The sequence below is a fragment of the Dipodomys ordii genome, unplaced genomic scaffold, assembly GCF_000151885.1.
Source record: "Dipodomys ordii isolate 6190 unplaced genomic scaffold, Dord_2.0 Scaffold45, whole genome shotgun sequence".
Taxonomy (NCBI): Eukaryota; Metazoa; Chordata; class Mammalia; order Rodentia; family Heteromyidae; genus Dipodomys; species Dipodomys ordii.
Window position 1 is genome coordinate 2,485,563 of NW_012267261.1, and position 24,756 is coordinate 2,510,318.

The window sequence follows — 24,756 nt, forward strand, 5'->3', positions numbered from 1 at the left end:
TCTTCTTCTTCTTCTTCTTCTTCTTCTTCTTCTTCTTCTTCTTCTTCTTCTTCTTCTTCTTCTTCTTCTCCTTCTCCTTCTCCTTCTTCCTCCTCCTCCTCTTCCTCCTCCTCCTCCTCCTCCTCCTCCCCCTCCTCCTCCCTCTTCTCCTGCTCCCCTAGTTGAAGATCCAAATGGAATAAAAGAGCAGAAGAAGGAAGCACAGTTATACTCCTGGCTATCACAATGCATGCTGTTCCAATACACCATGACTCCCCACCAGAATGTACTGAAGCTTACAGACTGTGAGCTAAAATAATCTGTCCAAACTTTAAATGTTTTTGCCAGGTGTTTACACAACAAGGAAAGACTGATTAAAGCAATGGATGAAGAAATTTTGGTATGTATACAGAACAGGGTTTTATTCATCCATAAAGAATAAAGTCATGCTACTTTTAGGTAAACAAATGAAACTCGAGATCATAATGGTAAGTCAAATAAACTAGATGCACAAAAAGACAGAAAAATGTCTCATAGGTAGAATTTAGATTACATAAAGAATCATGAAAGTGTAACTATTTGAAAAAAGAAAGCAATGGGACAAGAGAAGATAGTGAGGGTGAGTATAATTAATGTACATGTATAAAAATATAAATAAATCCATTTTTGCATTATTAATACATGTTAATAAAGGAATAAAGATACAAAAATTGCTCTTAAGTCAGAAAGGGTATAAATGGATTCAAAGTGGTCCCTAGGTTTTGATCAAGATAAAGATTAAAAAATCAATTAACATTAGATTTAGTAAATCAAGAATCATTTTCAACCTTTAAAAGAATGTTGAAAACTTTTAGGATACAGCAAAGGGCCTATAATTCTCAAATGAATATAGGCAGGCAATACAACAAAGAATAAATGAAAAGAAATACAGAAAGAAAGATAAATGCAATAAAAGTGAAAAAAAGATGAAAGTTTAAATAAAATATGTCAGTAATTGTGTTAAAGAAAAATTGTATATAAATCTCAGTGGGGCTTAAATACTCCAAATAAAGTAAAAGATTGTCATAGAAGATAAGAATAGGTTTTATATTATCTTCAGGTGATATATTTAAAACAAAGACTTGGGGGAAATGAAGGCAGGTATATGGGAAAAGAAATAACATGCAGACATTACCTGACAAAAGCCACTGACAAAAACAAATGACATATCAGACAAGTAGAATTTAAAATCAGAAAGTATTTCTAGAAATAAAAATAGTTGCTTTAATATGGCTAGGGATATAATTCACAAGAAAAATAGCAATCATATTTGTATGCAAAAGCAGGGCTTTTACTGTTTTAAACAATGTAAATTAAAACAACAGAAGCTATAAAAATAGACAAGACCATAAAATATATTCACCTATGAATATTTGAAAATAGAAGCATGATCATGTGGAACTCTTGAATACAGTATATCTCAAATTTCATAATAAGTGCTCTTTTTAACTTCCAAAGATGCAATTATAGTAATATTCTCAACAAATTTTGTAATCTGATACCAGGCTGTTTACATTCTTTTACAAAAATCACAGAAATTGATAATCATTTAAGATGATAGAACAGAAATAATATTTCATTTAAAAAATAAGAAGTATGGGGCTGGGAAAGTAGCTCAGTGGTAGAGTGATTGCCTTGCATGCATGAGGCCCTGGGTTCGAATCCTCAGCCCCACATAAGCAAAAAGAAAAAAGCTGGCAGTGGTGCTGTGGCTCAAGTGGTAGAGTGCTAGCCTTGAGCTGAAGAGCCGAGGGACAGCACCCAGGCCCAGAGTTCAGGCCCCACGGCCAGACCCCCTCAAAAAAAAAATAAGAGATAGGTGCTATTGGCTCATGCCTGTAATCCTAGCATTCAGTAGGCTGAGATCTGATAATCATGATTTGAAGCCAATCCAGGCAGGAAAGTCTGTGAGAGTCTCATTTCCAATTAACCTTGAAAAAGCCAGAAACAGTACTGTGGCTCAAGTAGAAGAGTGTTAGCCTTGACCAAAGAAGCTCAGAAAGATTACCCAGGCCCTAAGTTTAAGCCCCAGGACTGGCACCAAAAGAAAAAGAAACAAAAAGGAAAGGAAAAGAAAAGAAAGGAAGGGAAGGGAGGGGAAGGAAGGAAAGAAGGAAGGAAGGAAGGAAAAAAGAAAGAAAGAAAGAAAAAGAAAGGAAGGAAAGAAGGAAGGAAGGAGGGAAAAAGAAAGAAGAAAAGTGAAAGACAAAAAGAAAGAAAAAAGAGAGAAAGAAGCTTCTAAGTTTCTAAATGATGAATTAGTGAATAAGCACAAGTGGAAACTAGAATATATATTTAACTGAATAACAGCATTCTTGCAAAACCAAAACAACTTCAATGCATGAAATCTGTACTGGTAGGAAAATCTTTAAATTAATATATTAGGAAAGAAGATCAATGAAGTAAGCATGTATCTTAAGCTTTAATGTGTAATTTTCTTGTACTGGGAATTTGGGTTTGAAGTTGCTAAGAATGTAGTTCATCACTCAACTCACTCAAACAGCCCAGATTTTATTTTAATAGCAAGTTGAATCCAAGTAACACAGAAGAGACACAAAGAATATAGACATCAAAATACAAAGCAGCCAGGTGCTGGTGGTTCAGGCCTATAATCCTAGCTACTCAGGAGGCTGAAATCTGAGGATCACAGTTCAAAGCCAGCCTGGACAAGTAAGTCCGTGAGACCCTTTTTTTAAAATTTTTTTTTCATTATAAAAATGTCATACAGAGGGGTTACAGTTACATGAGCAAGGTAATGAGTACATTTCCTATTGAGCGTTGTTACCTCCTCCTTTGTTTTTCTCCTACCATCCCTTCCCTCCCCACCTCACTGACTCCTTCCTCTCTCCCCCCTCAAATTGTAAAGTTCATTTTCAACATAGTGTCTTGTACATCTATCTCATTGTTACAATGGGTCAACAACCTGTATCCTTATTTAAGCATTTTGTTTTTTCCTTTTCCCTCCCCAAATTAAAAAAGTTCAGGGCACTGGAATCAAATACAGTGAGACTCTTATCTCCAATTAACTACCAGAAAACTGGAAGTGGTACTGTGGCTCAAGTGGTAGAGTGCTCTCCTTGAGCTGAAGAACTGAGTTTAGTGCCTAGGCCCAGAGTTCAAGCCCCATGACTGACAAAAAATAAATAAATAAAAACCAAATATACTATGGGAAGAATCAAAACAAAAACAAATGTTGATTGCTTGGAAATATAAAGATAAGAAAATAAATTTGCTTCAGTTTAGTGATTGTAAAGAAAGTTGTAGTAATAATGAAAACCAGAGATTGTTAGCCCATGTTATGTCTCAACAAATTCAGGATAGCAAATGTATTCATTTTTGTAAAGAAGTTGTTATAAATGACTCTCTTTTACCCCATAGGTACTTGCTATACCAGCTGGATTTCCCTGTGAAACTACTCATAAAATTCTCAATTGCTGATAAAATTGTATTTTTTCTTTTCAATGTTCTCATACATAAAAGAGAGCTTTGGCTTTTTTCCCCCATAACAGTGTCACAAAGAAGTAGGGGAAAAATAAATTCCTCAATGCTCTGTAAAATGAATTGAAATGAAACATGTGAAATTTTCTCTTTGTTTATAGTAAGTATGAGAATGTGATTTATTTGTTTGGACATGTCTTGTGGTTTGTGGTGAGATTGAGCAAGCCTATAGACACAAAAGTAGAAGCACATATTTTCACACCCAAAGATTTTATTAGAAAAGTACTGATGGCTGAAATGTTTAAGTAATGACCCAGCTCTGTGTACTTTAGAACAACTGGCTGGACTTGGTGTTTATGTTTTGAGTGTTGTGGTATTTCAAATCTCAGTATTATAGAATTTGAATCCAGGCAACAAAATATAAATGGTAAGAGACAAAACTAAAGCTATAAATCTTGGGGTGGGGGAGAGAAGATGCCCGTGAAGCAGTAGAGAATCACCCTAGCTCTCTCTACTCAAAGATTTAGGGTCCTAACACACACTTCATCTCAAGAGATTGACAGCAAGAAAATATGAACAGATAGAGAATCACAAAAATGAAGAAAGACTTATACCTAACACACATAAGGATGGAAAACTGGCAAGTGCCTTCTTGCCACTCCCATCCTGCAACTGAAGACAGAAAAACATATCACTTAAGTGAGACTGTTACATCCAGACACAGAAGACTTTCACAGCACTGCTGGTCAGCTCAAAACCATCGCCAGGAACTCTGGATGCCTTCCCATGGGGAACCAGTACTGGTGGTGACCCAGAACTGGTAATAATCCAACGTGCTTGGCCCAATCTCCCTCCCATGTGAGAAGGGACACCATATGTGCAGAGTGCAAAGAAGCCAGGCTCCTCTCACAAACCCTTACTACAGGACCAGTACTGGTTGGGCAAAGGACCTTTCATCTCCTGCAGCCCTAGGTGCTGGCAGAAAAACCTGATCTGCTAAAAGACAGCAGGGATGACCTCCTCCCACCGCCCTGTGGGAAGCGCATACCCACCCACAAGCCTGAACCCAGCCCTCCGCCCCACAGGAAGTAGACACCATTCCAGCACTCCAGAAGACCAGGACAGAGGATGCTGCAGAACTAGAGTGGGGGGATAATTTTCCTGCTCTGCCATATGGAAATCCACCTGTACAAAACTTTTGCAGGTCTCAGAGACCTGAATACAGCATCTCACCCCGTGAGAAATAGACAACAGTCCAAGACTTGAGAGAGAAATAGTCCAAGACTCCAGTGGGAACAATCTCCCTGGACCACCTTGTGGAAGCCCACCTTCTAGGGTGGAACTTGGGTGGGGATAACCTCCCATTAAAGCATAGTGGGAACCTGCCCTCCCCACCCCCAGGACTCAAACCAGAACTGGGTGCTGGAACACTGCTCCCAGCCCCTTTGGAAATAGATGTCAGCCCAGGGTGACCTCTGTACTATGACTAGAAGGAATCCACCTGCCCCAGACAAAGATCTGGGCCACATAATGGGAACCTGCCACTAGGCCTAAACTGAGGCTAGGACACCAGACTACCCCACACACCACAAAGCCCTAACAACTGACCAGGACACATTACACTATTTGTACCACCCAGAGCTGGAAGTTGTCAAATGGTGAATCTAACAGATCTGTCCAGCAAATCATACTCCACCCTCACAGTCCACCACAACCTGAATGACCCAACAGTCCCAGAACCCAAATGTGTAAATCACAATGAAAGATTACAAAAACTCATTAACTATCAAGACAAACCAAATCCAAAAGCCAACAACAATCCAGGGAAGGACAGTAGTGAGAGTGAGTAAGAGATGGACAAAAGAACCATTAAATTAATGATGAGAGAATTGGCTGATGAAATAAAAGGAGATAATTAAAAACAAGTGGAAGAATAAAAAGAAGAAATGACAAAGAATATACAGGTAGCCCAAAGAGATATTGAGATAAACATAGAAACACCACAAATCTCACCAATAGACAAAATAAACACCATGTGGACTGACCTCAACAATAAAGTTGAAGCAAAAAACGTTCAATTTTCCTATTGCAAACCACAGTTGAATGCTTAACCATTCAAATAGTATATCAAAAGTTGAGGCTAAAGCAGAGGAATTAGAACAAAAAATCAAAGGCATGGAAAAAAAAACACTCATAACACATCAAAAAGAAACCCAAGAGTTGGCAGATGCAAGCAAAAGATCAAATTTATGCATGGTTGAGGATGATGAGGGGGATGAAATCAAGACTACAGGTATTAAAACTTATTCAATTAAAAAAATAGAAAACTCCTCCAGCCTAAGAGAGAAAAATCTCACCAACCTGACAGAGACATACAGAATTCCCAGTAGACAGGATCCAAGAAGAAATAGGTCTAGACACATCATAGTAGAAACTATAGGCTTAAAAAAACACAAGGATTTAATTGTAAATGATACATATATCAAAATGAACGCCAGGATATGGAAACATGAGGCCTTTCTTCTTCTTTCTTTTCTTTTAACTTTTTTGTTTTTCATATTTTTACTTTTTGATGATTCTGTCTTCTTTTCCTTATGTATGCTAAAGTCAAGTGTATATCTTTAGGAAGCTTGCAGGGAGGTTCAGGAACTTGAGGGAAAAGGATGAAAAAATGCAGCTGTGGAACTCACTGGATTCTGGTGAAAGTGAACTATACAACTTGTGTGGGTGGAGATGGGAAGGACAGACTGAGAGACAATGAGGGAACAGAAGACACTGTACTCATTACCTGACTCATGTAACTGCAATCCCTTTGTACATCACCTCTATGATAACAATTGAGTAAATTAATTTTAAAAATACAACCATAAACACTGGTCTTCTCCTTTAGATATTTCCTAATTGTGAATCAAACCAGATGTCCATTGTTCCAACTGTTTTACAAAAGCGTTCCAGTCTCTTTCCCACCCTAAGCTACTGGGTTCTATTCAAGAGAACACTGTCAGCCCAACTCCTGGGTGTTTCCTGTACCAACATTCCTGTCCCTGATGTTCTTGGGATATCTTTGCTGCTGATGTTTGTACCTCTTCATGGCAAAATCATAATCAGCGTTCAAGGCTTCTCCCTAAAGTTTTCCTAAATCCCCTTTCCTCCACCTGATAATACATTCTTTATTATTTCTTTGGACTTTTTTCTTTAACCATTGGGAATCATTATAAATAATATTTTCTAAACCTGAACTTTATAAAGATTAGTAAAGTGGATCCTCAAAATATTTATATCCTTGAATGTAGTCTCATGAGCAAACTTCACCTGGGTGTAATTGAATTAAATTGCTTGGAACTGGAGATAGGACCTGAAGAATGAGAAAATGAGAACTGTGGTCTTGGGAAAAGCAGACATGGTGCACTGGGTAAAAGGGGATGATGCTTGCTTTAGGGAAGAGATGGTGTAAAAGATAGTGAGGTTGTCTTAGGCCTTTCTCATGTATACGTGTTACATAGGGGACTGGTGAGAACCTGAATTTTGGTGGCTGAAGACCTTGATGGAAAGCTTTACACCATCCTGAAAACTTGTTTTTTTTAAATTAAGAGCTATGATTATTTTCTTCACTAGATTCTATGTTTATGCTCTTAATGAAACAGCTATATAGGACACTTAGTTAATGATGCTAGGAAAAACAATTTTCACTTTATATTTTTTTCCAAGTCTTTCCATTTCCTAACAAATGGGGCAATGCCATTCTTTCTGATGAAGGCATAGAATTCCATTGTGTATCTATACTACATTTTCTGCCTATTACTTGAAGGGGGCATTTACCTGACCTGAGGGAGCCTTTTCACTTACAAAATCCAGACAAATTAAGTGGACCTCCCAGAAGAGATTTAAACCATCTCTCATTCAAACTTCTAGCTCTCATGATCTTCAGGAAGGTGGAACTCCAAATGAAATAATGCATGAAAAGAATAAAATGCATGAAGTAAAGAGAAGTTAGAACATATATTTAACTGAATAAGAACATTACAATATTTCAAAGCCATCAATAAAATAAAATAAAATTCTAGACAAAGAATAAGTGCTCATGAAATAAATAAAATATAAAAGAAATAAATATACATCAAATAAATAAAATATATGAAAATGAATAAAAACAGTAATTTGAAGAAAGTAAAGATATAACAATTTTTGGGGGGTCTCCAAGCATTGTGGTAAACATTTGGCACAGGTCTGCCACTTAATCTCATAACCATTATTTTACCTCCTCAATTTTAGTGGTAAGGAAACAGAGGCACTGAAGGTTCAAATAATATACTCAAAATTTATACTGCCCATCAGTGCTGAAGCTGGGCTTCAGACCAAGGCCCCAAGCCCATGCCTTTAAACACTCTAGTGCACTTTAAGAACAGTGACCACCACTGAGAACAATTTATTTTTTTAATATATCTTTTTTGATTGTAAAGATACTGTACAGAGGGGTTACAGTTACATGAGTAAAGTAATAAGTGCATTTCCTATTGAGCATTGTTACCCCCTCCTTTGTTTTTCCCTTACCATCCCTTCCCTCGCTACCTCACCAACTTCTCCTTTCTCCCCTCCCCACGCCCCATGCTGTAAAGTTCGTTTTCAACATTGTGTCTTGTACATCTCATTGTTACAATGGGTCAATTTACTTTAACCTAGAAAAGGCATGGTAAAAAAAAAAAACCATCATTAGGAAAAACTATTTTTTCCTCTAAATATCCCAGCTAACATGAAGCTAGTTGCTAGTTCACTCATGTACCTTATTGAAAGACCTTGTTTTCCCTTCAGAAGTGTGAAATTAAACACATTGAGTCTCAATGACAGTAGTTAAGACATGTGCTTCTATTCAATATAATTGCATACCTTTACAACAAACCAAGTCTGTGAGGACGAAGAAATTTAGCCTGATCTAAAGTATTCGTTTTCTCATGATATATATATATAAAATAAAGTGTCTTTAAAAAAATTCTGCATGGCCTAAGAATTTGGACCGTATAGGACTTTTGGGCCAACAGCATTTCAGAGAACGTGCTAAGACTTCCGAAATTGAATCATAGGTACTACAGAAAACTCCAGTTATTATACATAAATCTCATAATGAGACTGTATGTTCAGTATTTGCACAAACAATAGAACAAAATGACCTCCTTACTGCAGACTTTCATCTTAAATGCATTTGAGTATTGCTAGAGGTAAATCACCTGCTGTCTGTCCAGGTCAATATACATGCTCCCAATACATCATATTCCAAAAAGGCAGTGCTTAAAGGCTAAGGAGAATCCAAATGATAAATAATCATTAGTGGTCCAGTCAAGGAGTGAAAAATTCATAGTCACTTTTTTTTTGGTTATGCTGTTTTTCAGTTTTCCTTCTAAATGGTGTTCCTATTTCATGTTCACTCTAGAGTTAGCTCTGCCATAGGAAACTCATCAATGAATCCGTGATAAGAAATGTCTTAGCCTGTGTTCTGCGGGTGAAACAGAAGACTACAGGCTGGGAAAATTATCAACCATAGAAATTACCCCACTCATAGTTCTGAATTCCACTAGGTCCATGTTGAAGCACTGTCTCTGGTGAGTATCTTCTCATCATAGCATGATGCAAGTCAAACCTGGTGGGGGAAGAAGGGCAGATCATGAGAGAGAGGAAAATGGGGCCAAATTTATCTAATTAAGAGCACATTTCTGCAATAACCACCTATGATAAAATCCAGGCCTCTCATCTAACCATCTCTTAAAGGTGATATACCATGTGATTCTGCTACCATAACAACCAAATGTCAACATGAATTTTGGAGGAAATAGTCAAACCATCACCCTAGCTTTATTACTTTGTATCATCAAAGTTAGTCCTGTTCTTGAAAAGTAGAGCATTGCTCACCCATAAAAGTCCCTGGATATAAGCAACAATTTTCTTTCTCTAACAGTTGTAGTCTGGCAAAGGTACACATGATGTAGAGTCATAGAGCTCTGGCTTCTAATCTGTTGTTGTTATCCAAAGAATGATAAAGATGATACCTCCAGAAGGTTCCTATGAGATTTTAGGGCTGGAGTAGATGTCTAAGTATCTTAGTGTGTTTAGGATAGTGTAACAAAATCCCATAAACACATTTCCCACATGCTAGCACCTGGAAAATTCAAGACAAGGCACGAGTAAGTTCCATGTCTGGAGAACACTTGTGTTCTGCTTCAAAGAAGCTGTCTTGTAGACATAGCCTAACAAGGAAGAGAAGGTATCACTGGAGACCCTCATGTAACACCACTAAACCTATCTGTGATAGCTTCACACCTAAAGAACTTTTCCCCAAAGGAAGAATCTCCTGTTTATCTTGACCTTCCATCCCTTATGTGGCTACTTCCTTGTAATCCTTTTAAGTATTGTAAGTATCTTGTAAGTATCTAAGTATTGTCCATTTATGTTTATATTTTTCTCATCCATTTACCAAAGTAGTAATTCTCTCTCCTCTGTGCTCTCTCTCTTTCTCCCTCTCTCTGTTGGAAACCAAGACTCCAACTTGTTGGGTACCACTTTACCAGCTGAACCATGCCTCCAACCCCAATTCCCTCTTTAACTTAAACCAAAAGGTTGTTATTCAGCAAAAATGACCATTGCAATAATGTAAGAACTTGGTTCTGAACTCACAGATGACTTAGTAATGTCAGAACCTAACAAAAGCTCCTCTATCTGGACCATGAATGTGCACAAGTGAGGACACCTCTCCCCCCAGATCTGCGGAGTTCAGCTGAGAGCGATTCTCAGGGCTATCACGCTGAAGGGGAGATGTCACAAACACTTGTGGCTTCAAAACTCAAAATAATGAATGTGACAACTAACCTCTGTCTGGCTTTCTTCCTTCCATTCCCTTTTGTAAATCACTTTAATTTTTTCTTCCTTAGTGGAAGGCGACAGACTATGTTAGAGGGTGAACAATACCAAAATATATCACATCTCTAGTGAAGTCAGCAAAACAAATCTCAATGAAAGCTGTTGAATATTAAAGGAGAGTGGGTATGAGGAGAGGAGAGTAAGGGAGGAGGTCAATCTGATGTCCGATTAAAATACCATACATGAATGTGTGAAACATTGTGTTTTGTTTTGTTTTGTTTGTTTATTGTTGATGTTTTGTCAGTTGTGGGGATGAGCTCTGGGCCTGGGTGCTGCCCCTCAGCTCTTCAGCTCCAGGTTAGTGCTCTACCACTTGAGCCTCAGCGCCACTTCCAGTTTTCTGGTAGTTTAATTGGAGATAAGAGTTTCATGGACTTTCCTGCCTGGGCTGGCTTAGAACTGTGATCCTCAGATCTCAGCCTCCTGAGTAGCTAGGATTACACATGTGAGGCACCAGAGCCCAGGGAAACCCCGCTTTTTAAGTATATACTGAGTACATATACAAGAGAGACCCTGCCAAGAGGTCCTGCCAAAAGTAAAGTACTAGTGGGAGGGGAGAGGATGAAGGAGAGTGAGTGAATATGGTCAAAATAGTCTATGTGCATGTATGGACATAGAAGATTGAGACTTGTGGAATATATTTGAGAGAAGAGGGAGGGGGGAGCAATGGCATTGGTGAATTTGACCAAAGTACTTTGGATGTATACAAGAGCATGTCCAAATAAAACCCTCTGTACAACCCGTTGATGCTAGTAAAACTGTGAGAAAAAGAAAGTTCATACAAAAGCCACAGGAATGGGTTAAAAAATGAGATATAGGTTAGCATATAGATAAACAGAGTCTTGCTTAGCTATTAAGAGGAATGAAATTATGTTGTTTTCAGGACAATAGGTGGAACTGGAAATGGTTAAGTGAAATAAATCTTACAGAGCATCATGTGTTTTCTCTCATTTGTGGAAGTTTGTGTGTGTGTGTGTGTGTGTGTGTGTGTGTGCGCGTGCGTGCGTGCACAGGAGCTAAAAACCAAAAGTATGTGCTAAAAACAGGGAGAGCACTAGGGAGGTGGAAGGGAAAGAAGGATGGAAGGCAGATAAGAGCAAGTAATGGAGGAAGAGAAAGTGCACTGTGTATGTAGAGTTTCACAATTAAACCCTTGCTAGGAACAATTAATATACACCAATGAGAAAGGGGGAAAGTGAGAAGCAAAATGAACCCAGCAGCCCAAAAAAAAAATCATAAAAGCAAATATGAAGCAAGAACTTTAATAAGGTCTTTGAAAATAGCTGTAAGATACTTTAGATCATTCAGTGTGAGAGGATTTTTTTTAATCAGAAAGTGAGATCTCAAAGAACAAAAGAGCTCATTAAATATAAAGAGAGAGAATTCTGAGTAGATAGCAGCATGCACAAACACCTGTTAGCCAGGATGCATATGATATTCAAGAAACTAAACAAGTCCATATCCGTTGAATGCCAAGACTAATCATGGAGTCATATGATACTGGGAAGATAGGTGGGGATGAGATTAGGGATATTTGTCTTTATCTGAAGAGAAATGGAAGGGCATCTTAATGTTAATACTCAGATTAAAGTTTGAAAAGATCTCTATGATTGTTGGTCATTAGATTAGGAAATGACTTGTCAGGTTATAACTAAGAACACAGACAAAACAGCCTACTCAATGTAGGAAATTTGATCCAGTGGATTCATTACTTACATGATGAAGTGGATTAAAAGAATGGTGAGAGAGAAGTAACCTGGAGTTAGCAAGAACTAGAAGTCTCCTACATACTGAGGTTGGGAAGAAGGGCAAAGCGGGGAAGGTGCCTATGGCATAAGGGCTCCTAACAGAAGCTAATACCATTGGAGGTGGGAGCCGCATCTCAGAAAGGGTGCAGATGCTTCCAGGAGTGCTGCCTGATAGGGGCCAGGGGCAGATCTGAGGGTTAAGAGCCCCAGGCCTGGCAGAAAGGGCAGGAGGGCATGGGAAATGTATACATATCTGAAAGTACTGAAATAGTTCCGTAGCTTAGACTAAGATAGCAACAGAAAAAAAAATGGAGAGGTTAGATGATTTATGATATGTTTCGAGGAAAGATCTGCAAGACTTGTGGCAGAGGATGAAGGAAAAAGAACTCTTAAGAACAATTTTAATCGGTTTCTGTATTTGGAATTGGGGTTGTTGTTTCTGCAGAGTTATAAAGCTGCCACTCAACAACAGTATCTGAATGTTTAACAAAAATGCTCCTTTACTTCTAATGAGCAAGAAAATGTGGCAGGCAATTACCTGTTTGTCATACATCACAGCATCACAGCAAGAGGGGAACTGGCTACTACCATGACAACAATTTGGTTATTATTTCCATTGGGCACAAAAGAGAGCAGTAAGTTATACAATCAAGTAACAGGATTTAAAAGTGTAGCTCCTGAATATCTCTAGGCTAAAAATAGGGATGCTAATAGTGAACTACCTTCCTGAACCAGTGCCATATGTGAATGTGTTTATGTGGGGGGGGGAGAGGGGGAGGATAGGTATTTTTTCAGAGTTAAGTAGATAGTACCTAAGGAAAGTTTAATTATTAAGTATCAGAATAAAGGTGGAGCTAAAGTTTAGCCTAGAAGAAGCCATGTCAATGGCTACAAATGTATCTTATACTATTGCCACTGTGGTTGAGGGGTGAAGTAAACTAGAAAAGAGAATTCAGTAGTCACTAGGTTGTCCTCAAAAGTTATTACCTGGGAAATCTTCAGAGGAGAGTTGGAACATTGCCAATAGATACATTCAGTGTGCATATTTGTAAGTTTTGAACACTATCATTAATCATGTGAATAAAAGATAGCTAAAATATTATAGTCTAACCACATAATGATAATTACTTCATTCAATAAGGAGAGATTAATGCCTACCTCATATGCAGATTTGAACTACTTCCAATAGTTCCCAAAGAGATTTAAAAACATTCCAGCACAATTATCCCATACTTTTACTCATAAATTCGGTAACAATTTGCTATATCTAACAACAATGATTTGTAAGAAATTTTGCCTTCCTAGTATATCATATTTTCATATATTACGTCCACCTAAATTGATGGGAAAAGCCATTGTATGAATTTTTAAAAGTTAATAAATACATTCACAGTAAACATGAGTAGAAAAGATCATGAAATTTGGATATCATCCACATGGAATAAAGTGAAATTTGTAATAGACAAAAGCATTAATAAGAGGTAGGTTGTATCTAAAAGTTTTCATGCTAAGCACTGCAAAATCTCCAAAAAATATGGAATAATTCTATTCCACTGGAATAATGCTAGGTGATACATTTGCATACATAAAATTTGAAATGAATCTGATCTTCTATAGGAAAATAGTTGAAACAGTACTGAGAAAAGCATCAGAGAATTGCTAGGGCCAGGAAACTGAAGAGCAAGATGGGAATATCTTGAAAGGATAGGTATGAAGTGTACATTGACCCAACTGTAGAGACAAATCTTTGACTTTATAGCAGTATTAACATCCAGCTTTAAATTCTCCAGGGAGAGAAACAATAGAGTTACACTAGAAGGTAATTGACCAACAGAACCAATCATCAGCATAAGATAACTATTTCAGAGTCCAATCAGAAATGTTTCCTGTGTACAGTTACTGGGGTTTGCATTCAGGGCCTCAGATTCTTGTTTATCATTTTTTTGTTCAGGACCCATATCCCTACTTCTGGTTTTTTTTCTGGTTAAATGGAGATAAAAGTCTCACAAACTTCTTGCCTTTAGGAGCTAGGACTGTAGGCCTAAGCCATCAGTGCCCAGTTTTCTAGTCAGAAATGTTGATAATCTAAATAAGCAGATTCAGGACCTCAAATAAAAATGTATTCACCAATAAGGCAGGAGCAGGGGGAAGGAGCAAGTAGGGCTGCCAGCAAGCTCCAAAATGCATTGAAAAGAAGGTACAATTCCCTATCACTAGGCCACGTTCTCTGACTTTGAGTTTCCTTTGAGTCTGTTCTTGGTCCCTTAGTCATTATGAGAAAAGGAATTGTAAGTGTTTACTAGGTAGAGGATGGATTTACAAAGCCTGCAGTCTTGAAGAGTTACTGTTTTCCAAATTGGAACCTTCTTTTTTTTGGGGGGAAGGGAGGTCCGGTCGTGGGGCTTGAACTCTGGGCCTGGGCGCTGTCCCTCAGCTCTTCAACTCAAAGCTAGCGCTCTACCACTTGAGCCACAGCGCCACTTCCGGCTTTTTTCTTTTTGCTTATGTGGTGCTGAGGAATCAGAACCCAGGACCTCATGCATGCAAGGCAAGCACTCTACCACTGAGCCACCTTCCCAGTCCGGAACCTTCTTATTGCTTTTGGTCAGACTGGCATGTCTAGGAGGAATTATACCTCTGTTTATTTTGTGTTTAATTGTGGCTTCCTCTGCCTAGAAATAAATTGCAGTCAAGTATGACTGAGTCAGATCTTGACTACTAGAAAAGCATCAGGAAAAGGAAAGAAAAAGAAAAAAAAACCTCATTGTAAGAGAATGCTGAATGCATGGTGGTTATTATGGGGATTGTGTGCGCCATTTTTCTCTTAGTAGATTGGGCTCTTGGTCTCTTATAAACTATCAGTTTGTATTGTGGTTGCATCTGCTGCAGTAATAAAGTGAAAATTCAGACATCTGAATGGAAGGGTAACTCTTGGTTCATAGATTTACAAACTGCCTCATAGTAAAATTCAAAGCAATGCACATATTCCAGAGCAAACTGTGTAGCTTCTGGAAAAATAAAACATAAATCTTTCATAAAAAAGCTGTGAGGCTTTAAATAGGGAAGTTTAAAGTGATTCAATTGATAAAACAAAGTTAATCCTTAGATTAATATAATATTGGTCATTTTACCATAAACTTAATCATGTTGAGTGTCAGTACAATTGCTCAACATGCTTTTGAAAGCATATGGGAACTCCATAAGAAGCACTATAACAAAATCCAGTAATCCCATTTTCAGAAATATTCCAGACAACTCTAAAGAGTGAGAAGGACTAGAGAGGATTATTATTATTGGACAATGATGAAAGTGAACCAAGCAACTTGGGGTCTGAGATGGGAGGGAGGGAATGAGAGAGACTGAGGAAAGAGATTATACTAAGCAGAAGGAAGAAATGTTATTACCTGACATATGTAAAGGCAACCCTGCTATATATCACCTCTAAAACAACAATAAAGGAATAAAAATAAGTATATTTTGAAATGACAATAATTCAAACATAGAACTAAATACAGTAGAGCACATCTATAACCTAACTATTCAGGAGGCTGGGATTGGAAGGCCAGATGAGGCAAAAATACATTACAAGACCCAGTTCAACCAGCAGCCAGTAATGGTAGCATATGCCTGTCATCTGAACAACAGTGAACATTTTAAAATAAAGAAGATTATGACCTCAGGGGAAAAAATAAGAAACTATCTCAACATAACGAGTCCAAAGAAGGGTTGGAGATGTGGCTCAAGCGCAAGACTCCGAGTTTAAACCCTACTATTACCAAAATAAAATATAATAATTAAATGTACCTAAGATGGTTTCTTTGTTGCTTTGTATGTCCCTCCCCCATGGTATAACCCCTGCTTTCATTGTATCTGATGGAGGGAAAGGGCAAAAACAAATCGTTTAAATAGGGATACAGTTGGACCCATTGCAACAATGAGATGTACAAGTGGTTATGTCCAAAAACAAACTTTACAACTTTTGGGGGTGGAGGGAGATGGGAAGGGAAGGGAAAGGGAAACAAAGGAGGAGGCAACAATGTTTGATAAGAAATGTACTCACTATCTTGTCCATGTAATTGTAACCCCTCTGTACGGTATTTTCACAATTAAAAAAAATAAAAAAATAAAATGTACATTTATAAGGGAGTATTTAAATAAAATATATCTCATCTCTTTATTTTGATGTGAATAATTGTGGGGACGTAGCAGCATAAAATTATATTAAGAAAATGATGTTGAATTAGAAAACTGTGTGTAGGAGTAAAGTTTGGTGATAGTTATGGAACAAATTATCTAGGTGTGGACAGTCCTTAGGAGACATGAGGGAAAGTCACCTTTTCTTGTTGTCTTGCTTTTCTTCAATATCAAGAGGTATTCCCCATGTCCATTTCCTGAGTAACTAGGCTTATATGAACTATAAATAGACAAGCTGAAGTTCATCTATTTATTTCTACTAATATACCAGGAGTATTTCTCAATCTGTACAAACCTGGTAGAATAACAACATATTTTATACTTTCTTTCTTTTTTCTGTTGTGGGGCCTGGACTCTGAGCCTGGGAGCTGTCCTCAGCTCTTCAGCTCAAGGCTAGTGCTTTACCACTTGAACCACAGTGCCACTTCCAACTTTTTCTGCTTATGTAGTGCTAAGGAATCGAACCCAGGGCCTCATGCATACAAGGCAAGCACTTCACCTCCAAGCTACCTTCCCAGCCCCTACTTTCTACTTTCAAAGCAAATAAAAATAGAAAAAAGTGGAAACATGTTAGATACCTTTCTATAGTGCATGAATATACAAAGTATGATATAGTCATAAATGGAATATTATTTAGCCATTAATAGGAATGGAATGGCACAAGCTCCAATGTGGTTAAACAAAAGGGCATTAAGTGGTCAGATGTCATGTGATGAGGAAGAGAAACAGAGGAAATGAATACTAATGGGTATGATGTTAACTCTTCAGGGTGATAGAAATGTTCTGGAACGAAGTGGTGATGATAATTGCATTTTTATCAACCATTCTAATGTGTGCATTTTCTTTTTTTCCACAACCTTTGAATTAATGTGTGCATTTTCTAATGTAGTTATATACCACATTTTCTCCATTCATTTGCTATGCCCATTTCTTTATTCATTTTGACTCTTGCGGATAGTGCCACAATCAACATGAGAGTGTTCATCTCTTTAAAATTCTGAGGTCTTTAAATTTTTCCACCTAAATTCTCATAGCTGCATCTACACTCAGAATATCACATTTTTTTCCTCTTTTTTTTTTTTAGAATATCACATTTAGTTGTTCATAGCAATTTGAAATTATTGTACATATGATTATTGTAGATATATACTATGATATGATACCAATATCTTGACAAAGATTAATTTGTGAAAATGTATTAATAGCTTTTTGTGTTGTTATACGAAATCTACTAGTCAATTTTACATTTCAATAGAGAATCTTACCCACATAATTTATTGTCATTTTTAAAATATCAGTTCATTAATCTATGCACATCTTCTAAAAGATGGAACATATCATTCTTTAGTGTTAAGATAATTTGTAGAAAGCAAACAAATTCCATTTGTACACAGGTACACTTGTTAATTAATGAACAAATGGCCTTGTGGACATCACAGTCTTATGTGCTAAGCCATGAATCATGAGGTGCTGTCATACTCTTAGGACAGGAAATATAGTTTCAGAATTGCAAATAGATAGAAAAGCAAATTTTATCATTGCTACAATGCACTAATGTGAGTATTATCATGAAAATCACTCTGACTTCACAAAACCCTGAATAAGTATCAGATCTCCATAGAGACAGAGTGTTACAGTTTGAAAATCACATCTGGGAAGTTATACTGCATACTTGAAGAGGATTTTAACTTTATAAGTTCCCTATCTTTTACTCTGTATGTCTCTATGTCTTGGTCTCTGTCTCTGTCTCTCTGTCTCTCTGTCTCTCTGTTTCTCTGTCTCTCTGTCTCTGTCTCTGTCTCTCTCTCTCTCTTCTCATGCCAGTACTGAGGCTTACACTTAGGGCCTAAGCACAGTTTCACTTCCAGCTTTTTGGTGGTTAATTGGAGATAAGAGTCTATGAGACGTTATTTTCCAGCTATAACTGGAGGCCTGAGCCACCAGTGCCTGGCTATAATTTCTTTGACCACATTGACAAGACCTTAGCATTTGTCCACCATTACAAATAGATTGGCAAGTCCATACCAATGCACTTGTCCAACATACAAATTGTACCCAAGAGATTCAGTGTTACTATGACAGTGTTGAAAATTGCACAAAATAATAAAAGATTAAGGCAAATTGAAGTTGTTGAATTATCTCTATAATTGAATATAATATTTAGTTTGTAAATTATATTATTTATTAACTGGAATCCTAAAGTGCCTGGTTATTTTTAGTAGAATAATATATTTTAAAAATAATCTATAAGAATTTGTATTTCAATGATCAACAGTTCACATTTTTAACCAATTCTGACATTTTATCTTTTAGTTCCTTCTAAATGAGAACTTTTACTGACAGAAACATATTACTTGAAGAATATCAAAATATTATTTTGATATATGTATTCATATGCATAATATGGATACATTATCACATATAGATATACTCATATGATCCTATATAATACCCATATATTCATATATGGAAACTTAGAGACATATACTCCCACATATAGTAAATCTATACCTGTTTTCTTCATGTTGTTATTTAGAAAAGCATAATTGATAGTAGGCAATGTCTGCTAAGTGACTTCCATGATCAACAATTCTAGCTACTTATTTTCTAGCGACGACAACCCAGTGAAACAGTTACTCATTATTTCCCCATATTGAAGGGGAGGAAACTGAGGTTCAGAAGAATTTAATGTCCTTGCCAAGGTCAGAGGATTAATTGGAACTAACTTGGTCACTGAAGCTGAGTCATTGTGAATTCCAGCCCCGACTGGAGAAAGAGTGGAACTGGTTCCCGTCAGAGCAGGTGGCTCCTCATTCTTAGAGCTGTGACTGCCCTTGTTATTCATTGGCACAGACAAGCCTCTCACCACTTAGCCCTGGCACTGGGTGCTGACAGTCCATCTCTCCTAGGAGTTGTTAACGACACAGATATCTCCATGCTGGATCAGTGTGCCCAGTCATGACGACAGAAAGCCTGACAGCCTTCCTGCAGGATCTTGAACTTGGGTACAGAAAAATAAGGCTCGATGCTGAAGTTCAGAAGCGGTGACAGCTTTTATCCTTGCTTACTATCATGACTGACAGGGTCTGGAAGATGATTCTTCAGAAACGTGACAGGAAAGTCCTCTGGAGAGAAATGAAGTACAACCTGATGTCTAAAGAGTCTCCAGAGCGTGGAACTTGTATAGAGGTTTCTGATCCAAGTATCTTCCGTCCGTTTCCCATTTGAGAAGATAGAATTGATGGCTACTGGTCCAGACGCTTGACATAAAGGTTCAAGCCTAATTTAAATCGTGCCATTTCATTTCTGGGATCTCTTTCAGCGGCAGCTGGAAGAAAATTTTTAGCAAAGAAAACACATTTTTTTTCTCTCCCTCTGTTCTTCACCATTTTCATTCTTGTAAGTTTCGGTCCTAGCATCAGTATTCGAATGAAATTCTACAAAGAGGAAACTACACAAGAGAGTTCATCACTTGTGCAGGGTTATCTTTGTCTGTGTGGGTGGTGATGGGGTGGATGGGGAGAATCAAACCCAGGGCCCCTCAGCATGCTGTCTCTTAAAAGAGACAGAATCTTATTAGATTGTCCAGGTCTGCTTCAAATGCAGTCTTTCCATCTGATCTCTGTAGTAGTTGGACCTACATGCATACCAACACTGTTCTGTACAGAAGACTGGAAAAGTCAGCAATAAATTGTTGTTACAGTTCTTCCTAAAAAGCATCTCATAAGCATTGAAAAAAAAGAGAAATACTTAATGGCTTTTTTGTGTGTGTTTTGTGCCAGAACTGGGTATTGAACTCAAGGCTTTAGATTCTGGCTTGACTTTTGTGCTTAAGACTGGTACCCTAACACTGGAGCCATACCTCCACAGTCAACCTTCTGCTGGCTAACTAGAGAGAAGAATCTAACATATTTGTCTTCCCCAGTTGGCTTTAAATAGTGCCCAGCTCTTAATTACTTATTAATTATATATATATATATATATATAATTTAAATACCAGCCTAGAGTTAGGCACAGTTTTAGAAATGAACAAAATTGTATAACAAGATAGAAAAAAATAGGATCTTCACATCTCTTAGAAATATTAAAAATGTGTGCAGAAACCAACATGTATATGTAAGTTGAGGAGGTAATAAGAATTACAAATTTTTAAAAAGTAAGATTTATAGGCACGTGATATATTCCTATAATTGTAACTAATCAGGAGGCAGTCATTTGAGTGTCATTTGAGGCCTGCCCAGGCAAAAAAGCCCATAAGACTCTGTCTCCTAAATAACCAGCAAAACAGGGCTGGTTCAAGTGACAGAGTGATAGCTATCATAGCGTAAGAAAGCCACCATAGTAAGCACAAGTTTCTGAGTTCAAGTTCTGATACCAGCAAAACAAATGAAACAAAATAAAACATGCAACAAATAAGTGGTAGGGTACTAGCCATGTAAGAAAGTTGAGAAAGAATGAAGTCCTGAGTTCAAACCTCAGTAACATCATCACCAACACAAAAGAAAGAGTCTAGCAATTGATGAGGGCTTGGGTTTATGCTATTTTGTATGTGCTGTTCAATAGAGGTTCATAGATATAGTGACATTTGAGCCTAAAGAGTATAATTGAGGGAATATATACTATAAAATAGTAGGGGATGGCTTAGGATCTATCTACGAAGAAAATGTAAATGTCCTTAGGTGGGAATAGGCTAATGTGTCTGAGGAGGGGCAAAAAGTTCCATGGAGCTGATGAAAAACTAGAAGAGCCCTGTAGGTCATGGCCCAAAGTTTTTAAACTAAGGGCATTGTACTTGCTAGGCCATGTCCCCAGTCCTTTGTCATTTAGTCATTTTTTTAAGACTCAGATGGCTGTCCTGATCTTTACCCCTCATGTGTCTGGGATTACAGGCCTGAGCCACTGAACTCATCCTTAGCTAGGTTAGTTTCTTTAAAAACATTTTATGCTAAGTGCCATGGAAGCTCAGCGTTACCTAATCATTTTTTTTCACACACCAACACTTTTGTTAGTTTTCTGTACAACAGACAATAACATCAGTCTTTTAAAAACAGATTCTCAGTTCACTTGAGGCCAAATGGATCCAAGGAAAACAGATGAAAATTAAATATTTAAATCTGTTAAAAGGCATTATATAAGATATCAACTAAAACCTATAACCACAGTGGTAGCAGGCTTAAAGATAAAACTACAGCAAATTATCTAGTGTGAACATTAACAATTACACAGCAGGAAGCAAGATTGTATTGCAAAAAACTACAGTACAATGACTAGTTGGGCCCAAGATGATATTTGGCCAGGAAAAAGTCAAGATAGCTGAATGTAAATCCAACTGGAAAGGAAGAGGTACAAAGGAGTATTCAAGCTATACACAGTCAAGCAGATGATGATGATGGATCAGGCTTCTTCCTCCTAAGACTACACTGAGCTACCCTCCATCCCCACTTCAAGATCCTGCCTAACTATTGCTTAAGCTAAACTGCTTGCTTCTGCCTTACAGGGGACTCAGCTACCAGGACTAGGATTGAGGTTGCTCAGACCTGCTTTAAGGTATTAAGCCTTGGAGAATCTATCTCACATAGGCTGGCTTTGTTGCTAGGAACAAAGAGAAAAAAAAGATAGTATTCACATGCAAAGGAGTCCAAATTTTGTCAATGATATTTAAACCACTTTGCAGAACAAGGTCAAAAGTCTGCAAATGTTACAGCAGCTGAGCTCTAGGTAATGCTGCAGGTGTCATAAAATGACCAAGGAAGCCAGGATAAGATAATTCAGGTAGAAAATCTCAGCAATTCATCTCACTTGCCTTTCCCCAAATTAGGATCCACTAACTCTAATATACCATGTGGGATATAGAAAGCTACACTGGAGCAAGCTAGGTCTTCTGCTAAATTTTTCAAATACTAAGAGAAACCAAGGGAGAATAAGGGGTGGGGTTAACTTCAGTTTTCAAAAGCCTCAGAAGTGATTCTATTATAAAGGGACATGGCTGAACAGGTAAGAAACAGATTCTCCATTGTGAGTTCTCCTGATGGCTTCTGCAATACCTAATCATTTTGATACACAGTGCTGCTTTAATAATAAGCATGGATTTGTATTTAAAAATTAATCATTTAAGTTTTTAGTGTTAGATAAGAGCTTAGAGCATACTATGTTTTATTTTGTTGTGAGCATGTAATTCATAATTTTGGCTGAATAATTGATTCAAAAGAATAATTAAAGTGAATATGTGTGCTATAAAAATTTTACTATATATAGGGGCTGGGAAGGTGGCTCAGTGGTAGAGTGCTTGCCTTGCATGTATGAGGCCCTGGGTTCGATTCCTCAGCACCACATAAGCAAAAAAAAGCCGCAAGTGGCACTGTGGCTCAAGTGGTAGAGTGCTAGCCTTGAGCTGAAGAGCTGAGGGACAGTGCCCAGGCCCAGAGTTCAGGCCCCACGACCAGATACCCCCTCAAAAAAATTTTTTACTATAGAATGGACAAATATATAATTTTTAAATTTTCTATATGATGTGTGCTTTTAATTTACTTCTTAAAATAGACCTCAATTATCCTTTAATAATATGAATAAATTTCATCATAATTTGCTTAAATGGTTAAATAAGTTCTTTACAAGAGTTAGAAAGTATAACCTTACTACAAATGATTGGTATAGTCAACATTACGATTACATTTTAATTTATAAACAATTTTATTTAAAGAAAACCATTCTTTACCTTGATTTATTTTCCCAAGGTCCAAATCTGACACATTCAGGCTTTGTCTACATTGTCCCTATTATATAAAATCGTTTAATGATGTAAATTGTAAGTTAGCCAAGTACTGGCAACACATGAGTGTTTAAAATCCTAGTTACTTAGGAAGTTGAGATACAGAGAACCAATTGTTCAAAAGCAGCCTGGGAAGAAGATTCTGTGAGACTCCATCTCTGATTAGCAAAACCCAGGGTTGGAAGCATGACTCAAATGATAGAACTCCAACTGTGAGTAAGCAAGCTTATCCAATGAGTTTGAGGCTTTGAGTTCAAATCATGGAACTGGCAAAGCAAACAAATTCTACATTAAAACAATTAATATTGGGGGGTCAGGAGGAGAAAATGAAGGAAGAGGTCATACTGTTCAAAGGAAATATACTCATTACCTGACTTATGTAACTGTAACCCCTCTGCAAATCACCTTTGCAATAACAATTTAAAAATTAATATTGAATTTTTTTTAAATATCTTAAATACCTAGCAAATACAACGATGAATATAAGGTTTGTGTTTATGTAGTTTTTTATTTCTTTATTTTTTGAACTTAGGGCCTGAGCACTGTCCCTGAATTTTATTTCTCAAGAATGGTATTGTACTACTTGAGCCACAGTGCCGCTTGCAGCTTTTGCTGAGTAGTTTATTGGAGATAAGTCTCACAGACTTTCTTGCCTGGGCTGCCTTTGAACTGTAACCCTCAGATCCTAGCTTTCTGAATATCTAGGATTATAAGCACATGCCATGGTTGCCGGGAAAATAAGAGGTTTTAAACAGCAAGTCTATTTTAAGATAGTCAAAAACTTCATATTTTCTCTTCTTCAGTAAGTTTAAGCTACAATAGAGAAATTAGTCTTTGCTAACTTGATTTTAATGGATAATATGTGGAAAACTTGAGCATCTGATACAAGGATTATGTCAGTTTGAAAATGATAAAATTTAAGGCAATCCCACTACAATGTTTTCCACGACCCTAGCCAAAAAACATTTTGTGTTTTTAATGAGTGTGAGGTACCAGTCTCAGGATGAGTTGTGGGAGCTGTTAGGTACACGTTAATACAAAGAAACAATGAGTGTTCTGTATTTTCCAGGATACAGAGATTAAAATGATGTGTGACCTGCATTAAGCCTGAGGGTGGAGTGGAAGCATGAATGTAACATGTAGAGGAATAAACAAATCTTTATAAAAGTTATTTTCTTTTTCCCGGCAAGCCTATATTGCTTCAGTCAAACTGAGAGGATTAGTCCTGATTCTTTTTTTTTAATGGAGTATTTTATTATTTTTTCTTAGCTGACTTTCCTCACAGTGAGGTAGCAACAATTTAGATTTTAAAAAGATTAAAGAAGACTGTGAACTTCATCTCAAGCTACTTAGTTTCCTAGGATTCCTGGCTAGAATAGGAGGCAGTTTTGGAAATGCACAACCTGTGCTCTAGCTAAGACATAGAATGGAAAAGGATCAAGAGTAGGACTCAGAAAGTCTATGTTTAAATCTTGTCTCCATCATTAATTTTGGGAGTGTGGGAAAATCCTTCTTTTTACCAGGTCTTAATCTAATTATTTGTAAGAGAGAACACAGGTGAAGTGAACAATCAAAATTTTCCAGGAGGAAAGGTAGCAATGTAAGCCAATGTGCACATTAAGAAAGAATATTCTTTCTTATATATGAAGTTTTTTTTGTGTGTGTGTGTCCAGTCGTGGGGCC